The following is an 8192-nucleotide window of genomic DNA, read 5'->3' on the forward strand; positions in this document are numbered from 1 at the left end:
ACCAGTGAAATGGGGCATCCTTGGGAACAACGGCATAACAGCACAACTTGATCCATTCTGACTGGGCCTTGAGACACACCGAATGTCACCAGGCATAAAGCTCAGTTTGCGGAGCAGACAAATGAAGAATGGGGGCCGTTGCGTAAGGTCATGCATTTTCATTGTAAGAACCTTGGAGCCTTCTCGAAGGGTGAGCCTGCCAGGTGATCAGAGGGACAGTGGCCAGCAGGGCCCTGTGGGGCGGGCGGCCATGGCGTCCTGCCACTACTCTCCCCGGTGAGCCTTTGCAGCGTGGACACCCGCCCAAAATGTTGTGTGGGTCTTACGTCTGCCCGTGCATTCACTTTAAAAAAAAAACAAAAAACAAACTTTCAAGCTTTGCACAGTGGCAGTATCGTGGCCAGTGAGGTTTATCCGAGGCACGATTATTGCTCATGGGGGCGGGGAGGGGAACTGCCTGTATGCTCTTTCTCTAGATGGGAAAGTCCGTCTCGATCTGTCAGATCCTCAGGAGCAAGGATTTCAAACCTCTTCCCCATGTCCAGGGAAGCTGCTGGAATAACGTAACCAGCCAGGAGAGGAATCGCGAGTCCAGGGGAAATGAGCAGTGGGGAGGCGATGACAGAGCTCAGGGTCTGGGGAAAGAAGATCCAGCAAATAGGACTCCAGGGCAAGAGCAGAGAAGGCGAAGGCCAGGTCAGCTGTGCCAAGTCATGAGGGAGAACCACCTAGCAGGTTCTGGAGTGGGGCTGAGAGCCGGGCTGAGTGGGAAAAGAGGCCCAGAGGGTGTTAGATGCGCCTGGCCCGCCGCCTTCTCACTGTGGTCCCTGCTGACTGCTTAAGCCTGTGTGACCGCCCATCTTCTTCCCTGCAGGACCTATGGTACAGACACGGGATAGACGTCGTTGGCTGGGACAAGAGTCCTGTCGCTACGCCCCTGTACTCCGTGGAGCATGACTTCTTCTGCACACGATATTCACAGAATGGTCCGGTTCAGCTTTGAAATCAGCAACGAGGCAGACAAAAGCATCAGACCATCGTGGCAACTGTGAATTTCCTGCAGAAGCGCCATCAGGCATCAGCACCAGGCACGTCCTTCCCACTACTAGCCTGGGAGCGAGGGTCTAAACCAGGGTAAGAGGGCACCTGGGTGGCTCGGTTGGTTGAGCATCGGACTCTTGGTTTCAGCTCAGGTCATGATCTCAGGGTCGTGAGATCGGACCCGGCATTGGGCTCCACGCTTAGATCAGAGTCTGCTTGGGATTCTCTCTCTCCTTCTGTCTCTCTCTCTCTCAAATAAATAAATAAAATCTTTAAAACCAGGGTGAGAGCAGATATTCCGCTGCAGTGTACCTCTGGACAAGACTAACACAGACTGCAACTTCATGCAGACCACACAAGGATACTCATTCCCAGCCAAGTGTACAACCTTTACTTCAACCCCAACACTGAACTGTTCCAAGAAGGACAGAAATGAGCCATGTGGCAAGCCAGGCCTCTTCCAAGGCCCCCGCCCCCCAGAAGTGGGCAGGCCAGAGCCACCAGAAGGTACCAGAAGTCACCCCAGTAGGAAATCCTTCCTGGGATCTTGCTGCATTGGAGAGGTTGGCACTACCAAGAGACTGAGGGAAAAGAGATCCTGCCCTGAGACCCGTGCCTTGGACAGCTCACACTCAAAAGAACAACGTTGCTAAGGCTCACACGCCCCCCTCTGCTGCTGGAGATCCAGTGCTCAGGGCTGGCAAAGTCTCGCTCGTCACCCAAACACCCACTCCTGTGATCAACACAGCTCAGGCTCCAGGATACCGCTTCTCCAGAGCTTCTCTGTATCTTCTGCCCTATGTCCTTGGGAAAAAAGAAAAATCCACTGTGTCCAAAGACCATGAAGTTCCGCAGGTTGTACTTGGGGCTACCGATGTGAGGCAGGATGGTAGTTCAGAGCGCAGAAAGGATTTGACCAGTAATGCACGCAGGGGAGAGAAAAGACAAGCAAACTCACGTGTCAGCTCTTTCTCCTCCGACACGTCACTTTCCAGGGCCACGACTCCTCTGTTTCTTTGCTTCAATTCCTGGTCCTGGAGCTACTTGAGAATTAGCGTGGTATTTGCAACCATTGCATGTGGCGGCTAAGAAACATGGCGAGATACCTCACAATACCTGTTACTCGCCAACCAGTGTCTACACAACAAGTGTGCCGCAAAATACACATACTTTATGTTAGCTGCCGGATGAGAGCCGAATGCTACAAATAGGAAGCATCAACAGCACGAATATTTACTGGGATTTAAGTCGTAGAAAATTAAACTAAAATTCAGTTTTCTTTAAATAATTTTATTTTAACAGTTTTACACATGTTAATTATAATCTGTATTTTCCCTCCCATTTTAATTTTTATGTTTTATAAGGAAAAGTAACTTTCGGGGAGCTGGATGGCTCAGTGGGTTAAGCCTCTGCCTTTGGCTTAGGTCATGATCTCAGGGTCCTGGGATCGAGTCCCGCATCGGGCTCTCTGCTCAGTGGGGAGCCTGCTTCCCTCTCTGCCTGCCTCTCTGCCTACTTATGCTCTCTGTCTCTCTGTCAAATAAATAAATAAAATTTTTTAAAAAGAAAAAGTAACTTTCTTTGAAAATACAGATGAAAAATGAATTTTGATATACTTGATGTACTTCATATTTTGTGAAATACACTCGCATGCTGCATATTTTAAATACACTTAGATTTTTTAAATCCTTTAGCTCATTGCTGTTGATTGAACAAACTTACGTGACCATGTTCACGATAATGACAGAATTCATGATCATGCCGTAATGAAGACAAAAATTTAAGAAAATACATATGAAATAATTACAAATTATATGCCTTCATTGGGCACCTGGGTGACTCAGTGGGTTGAGTGTCCAGCTCTTGGTTTCGACTCAGGTCCTGATCTTAGGGTGATGAGATTGAGCCCTACATCTTGCTCTGCCCTCAGCAGGGAGTCTGCTAGAGATGCTCTCCCTCTGCCCCTCCCCCTACATGCACATAAATTAACAAATAAATCTTTTTTTAAAAGTACATACCTTCGGGGAACCAGGGTGGCTCAGTTGGTTAAGTGACTGCCTTTGGCTCAGGTCATGATCCTGGAATCGAGTCCTGCATCAGGTTCCCTGCTCAGCAGAGAGTCTGCTTCTCCCTCTGACCCTCTCCCCTCTCATGCTCTCTCTCTCTCTCAAGTAAATAAATAAAATCTTTTAAAAAAAATTACATGCCTTCCTGCTGTTAGTCATTCAAACATTTAAACATATGCAATAATAATTAATTTAGCCATTTTTTATACCTGCTACCTTTGGGTCATGTAAAAATTATAGCTTTACACATTTTTCCATTTCATCTTTATGAATGTGCATTTTTTTTTTTTTTTAGATTTTATCTATTTTGACAGAGAGAGAGACATCGAGAGAGGGAGCACAAGCAGGGGGAGTGGAAGAGGCAGGAGCAAACTTCCACCGAGCAGGGAGCCCGACGCAGGGCTCGATCCCAGGACCCTGAGACCATGACCTGAGCCAAAGGCAGATGCCCAATGACTGAGCCACCCAGGCACCCCGAATGTGTGTTTTTTAAAAGTCAGAGGACACAGCACGTTTTACTTAAATGTTGGTAGGCTTGATTTACATTCCTAAATACTGGGATACACGATGGCCCCCGGTGGTCCTCCTGCCCTGGGCTCCGCAGATGTCAGAGGCAAGGCTACGAGCTCAGAGGGCATGAGGCCACGCACACTTAGAAACACAGAAGACGTTGTTCTACATTTCCCTTTAAATAACCCCCTGAGGTAACTTCAAAATGCTGCTAGCTTTTGTTCACAGGAACTTCTTTCAGCCTTTACCATCGCTCTTCTCTCTGTGTCGCCAAGGAAAGCACACCCCGCATGCAGCACAGAGATAGTCCGCGAGTGTTTGTTGACCGACTGCACGTGACAGACCACAGGCTACGCTGCGGCTTGGACCCCTCAGCGCTGCCAGCCCTTTAATTCGTTACACCAGGAAGAGACCACGAAACCTTGGCAGAAAGTGAATGGAGCCCACAATTCCCCCAAGAGGAACGGTGGGCTTACATGTCATTCATGCGTCACACCTACTGGAAACGGTCACCGTCACTCTCAGGCATGGGGGTGACATCTCTCCAGAAACGGGGTCCCAACCATCTTATTATGACGTCTCGTAGATGGCATGCCGCACAGCACACCAGAGCCCCAGAGCCTTCCCTTCGCTTCGAGAAGAAAAAGTGCTGTCCCGGGGACAGATCCGCAGTCCCTTTGAGCACCTCACAAAGACAGAATGTCAACCTGAGCTAGAGAGGGCAGCTGCAGCGGTGCACGTCCAGGGACGGTGGGTTGTCAGCCAGCTGCACGTTGTCCACAGGTGGCCGCTGCTCACCCAAATTAATCTGGAAGCCACGGGACCACTAGGTGTGCTCAAAGGCAGTGAAACAGGTTAAACCACCTTTTCCTTGCATGACACAGATCCCATGTCTCCCAAACAGCCAAGAACAGCATTGCCGTTGCCCCAAGGCAGTGCTTCTCGAGAAATCTCACGAAAGGGCACACCCACTAAATCGTATTTGTGTGGCCCGCTGGGGTATGTGGGAGCATGCGGCTCAAAGCAGAAGGTGATCAAACAAGGACCTGTGGCCGCACAGGCTCCTTCCTGGCCCCCAAGGAGGCAGGCGGGTCACAACACCTCGACACGGCTGAAATCCGTCTGGCACATGCCTCGGTCCATCATGAAGTCTTGGAAAGGAGATGGGGAGGGGTGCTTCACAATTCTAGGATGCAAGGCTCACCCAGGGGAGAAGGACTGGCCTGCCGTGAATTGTGGGAGTGGGCACTGCCTTCCTGTGCAGGTGCCTGGCCAGGCACAGCGCTGCCCCTTGCGGGAAAACAGGATCCATGGTAGGAAAACATAGCAGCTGGGAGTGGCTGTATACCGGTCTCCCCCTTTGACTCCATGCCCCTCTGAAGGTTCTCAGATTCTCTCTGAGCAAATTCTCCCTTGACAGAAGGAACGAGGGTGCCCTGCCTGCTGGTGGTGCTCCTTTTACTGGGCCTCTACTATTCCGAGACATAGTCTCGGAGCGCCTGTATATTTGGCCTTTCATCCCTAGAATAAAAGGAATTTTTATAACAATTGTAGTATCGGTAAGAAGGAAGCTTGTTGTAAGGAGAGAAAATGGTTTACAGATCGATAGGATTAATAAGGAGGATGCTCCTGAATTCACTCCAAGCCTTTGGAGTGTCCCCAAAGGTGACCGATTACAAGTGTTGATTAAATTGCTCTTCTGAGCAAATCTGGTGAGGATAAAATAAAAATAATTCCCGAAAAGCATTTTTATGTCCTGATTACAAAGTCAGGCATGCAGGGCATCAGACACCCAGAGCAAATCATTTTTTAAAATCCCCCTCTCTGCGCCGCCGAACTATTCATCTAAGAATCCCATAATAATCAGTAATAGCCGTTACCCTCTTGATGAGTTCGTTAGCTTTAAAATGAACAATTAACAATTTAGAAAGAGAAATAAATGCCAGTGTGGAAAATATTTCTCGGACTCAGTAAAATATTTCATCTGTGAACTAACATTTGTTAGTGGGTGAGTTAGCTCAGCAATACAAATGCTACACCTCGCCATGCACACTCTGCTCCGCTGCGCTGAATGTTTAACCTAAATGAAATCTCCCAGCAGTCATACAGTGACGGAATCGAGGCGGCTCAAATATGTGTCTTTGTCTTTATGATCACGGTACTCCCTTTCCTCTTTTTCTTCTAGCGTTTCTTATTTGTCCTTTGAGAGATATTCTATTCATTTATAAAACAGATACACGTCACCTTTTCAAATATTTTTAAGTGTTCCATTTATTTCTTATGTCGTTGAACATCGTACATTCGAGATTGTTTTTGCTTCATTTTCTATAGATCTACCTTTTTCTTGTTGACCATTACATAATATTCCATTAAATTGCTAACACCATTTTTTGAGGTGGGGAGAGGGAGAGAGAGAATCTCAAGCAAACTCCCCACTGAGCACAGAGCCTGTTTTGGGGCTAGATGTCACAAGCCTGAGATCGTGACTGGAGCTGGAATTATGAATAGGACACCCAACCTACAGAGCCACCCAGGCGCCCCTCAATATGCCATTTTTTTAAAAAAGGAATATGTTGCGCCTCGGGGGTTGGAGACAGGGATCCTAAGTGAGCTTGGATACTTCCAGATCGTTATGAATTTACTCCTGAAATAAACAGCAAAGCTGGGTAAGCATGTGTTTGGGGGGCCAATTGCCTCACTGGGAGTTCTCCGCAACAACTTTCACAGAGAATATAAATGTTTAGGAAAGGGTAAGTAACAAACGTGTGCCCCAAAGTTTACATATATGTTATTAAAAATCCACAGTTGAGAACTTAGGGTAACCACATCATTTTTTGCAGGGAGAACTATTTTACCAGAGATTGCTTAAAAATATCCACACATGGTGATCATAAAAAGGAGACTCGGTTTGGGCTTTACTTTATTCTGTTTTAAATTCTCTGCAGGTCGCATGCCCTGGGTTGCTTGCACCAGAGGAAGACGATTCTACTGCCGTCACCACCGCCAACACTACCACTCGCTGCTGGTGAGCTACTATGGACGGTCATGTCGCCGGTATGCGCTCTCCTTGTTGTCTAAAATATAAGCTCTAGGGACACGTGGGTGACTCAGTCATCAGGCATCTGCCTTCAGCTCAGGTCATGATCCCAGGGTCCTGGGGTCGAGCCCCACATCGGGCTCCCTGCTTGGCCGGAAGCCGGCTTCTCCCTCTCCCAGTCCCCCTGCTTGTATTCCCTCTCTTGCTGTCTCTCTCTCTCTCTCTCTCTCTCTCGTGTCAAATCAATAAATAAAATCTTTAAAAAATAATAAAACGTTTTAAAAAAATAAAATACAAGCTCTAGCCCTGTATTTATGAAAGTTGTCCGGCCAGCTCCCTGTTTTGAAGTGATGTCCCTAAAATGGAGGGTGGGTTTTTTCTGTAACAAATCCTAATTTCCCTTCTGCTTCCTCCCCCTCCTCCCCCAGCACCAGCCAATGAACAGAAAGCTTACGTACTCTGGAAGGCGAACGAGAAAAGCACGTCTATAAGTTTCAGACTCTTGCCCGGGAGTACAGCCCTGGCGTGCTGACGTGTGTCCACCACTGTGCCAAGAGCATCCTGCTTCTCCTCTCCGGTAACTCTATGGACCCCAGGAAGTAGCTATAAAAATTATTAGCATCCCTGTTTTTCAGATAAGAAAACTAGGCTCAGACAGATGAAGTGAATTGGCCACAGCCTCACAGCCAGTAACAGGCAGAATCCTGATTCATAACCAGCCGGTTTAGCCCTGAACCTTGGCATCGGCCACTCAGGGTGGGTGTGAAGCGTTAAATCCCTAACACTCTAGAATGATTACATTGGTCAGGTGTATTGGATTTTCTCTGCGATGTGGAAAGTAGGAGTAGCAAAGCGGGACAAAGACTCTGGTGGGAAAGGCAGGCTCCCAGCCCCTGCTGGGCCACCAGGCATGAGGAATGAAGGCAGAAGGAAGAAGTGGGAGGTGCCATGGGCCACTTCACCAGAACTGTTCGGAGGTGAACATATGAATGCATCCTTTACACAAACGTTGGTCGAGCGCCTTGGTTGAACCCGGTGCCTCCCCAGGTGCCACAGCAGAAATTCTCTCCCTCCATCCAAGATGGCGCCATCCAACAGAAAGCATCACCACAAGGAAACACTGAAGCACATGAGGTCCAGGTTAGGTCTTAAAGAATTAACATTCCACACAGAAAATGAGGGGGGAAAGTCTGGCTGTTTCTATAAGCTAGGGAGACAAGAAGGAACTTCATCCAGTTATAGGCTTTCTCCTTGAGAATTAGGTTTCCATCAAGGACACACTTGGCCTTGGGGTTGGCCGACCTCTTGCTCACAGCACTGGCCTTGTGATTTTTGTGTCAGGTGCACTTTTATTTGCTCAACTGCTCTCACCCAAAAGCACAGCCATTTCCAGAAACGCTGGCAGCTTCCCAAGGACGAAGTCTTAAGTTTCTAAGATTCTCTGGTGGGTCTGGCACTCAGATTCCCCAGACCATCACCATGACCACACGTTCCACTGTTCCCTGGACAGCCATACATTCCGGTGATTGGAACCCTGA

At 48.2% G+C, this 8192-nt stretch overlaps 1 pseudogene; it reads left to right on the forward strand.

The window, feature by feature from the left end:
• The first annotated feature begins 374 nt into the window (after positions 1-374).
• On the forward strand, positions 375-550 carry LOC123955835 (annotated as a pseudogene).
• Positions 551-8192: the final 7642 nt, after the last annotated feature.

This window comes from Meles meles, chromosome 13, assembly GCF_922984935.1.
Source record: "Meles meles chromosome 13, mMelMel3.1 paternal haplotype, whole genome shotgun sequence".
Taxonomy (NCBI): domain Eukaryota; kingdom Metazoa; phylum Chordata; class Mammalia; order Carnivora; family Mustelidae; genus Meles; species Meles meles.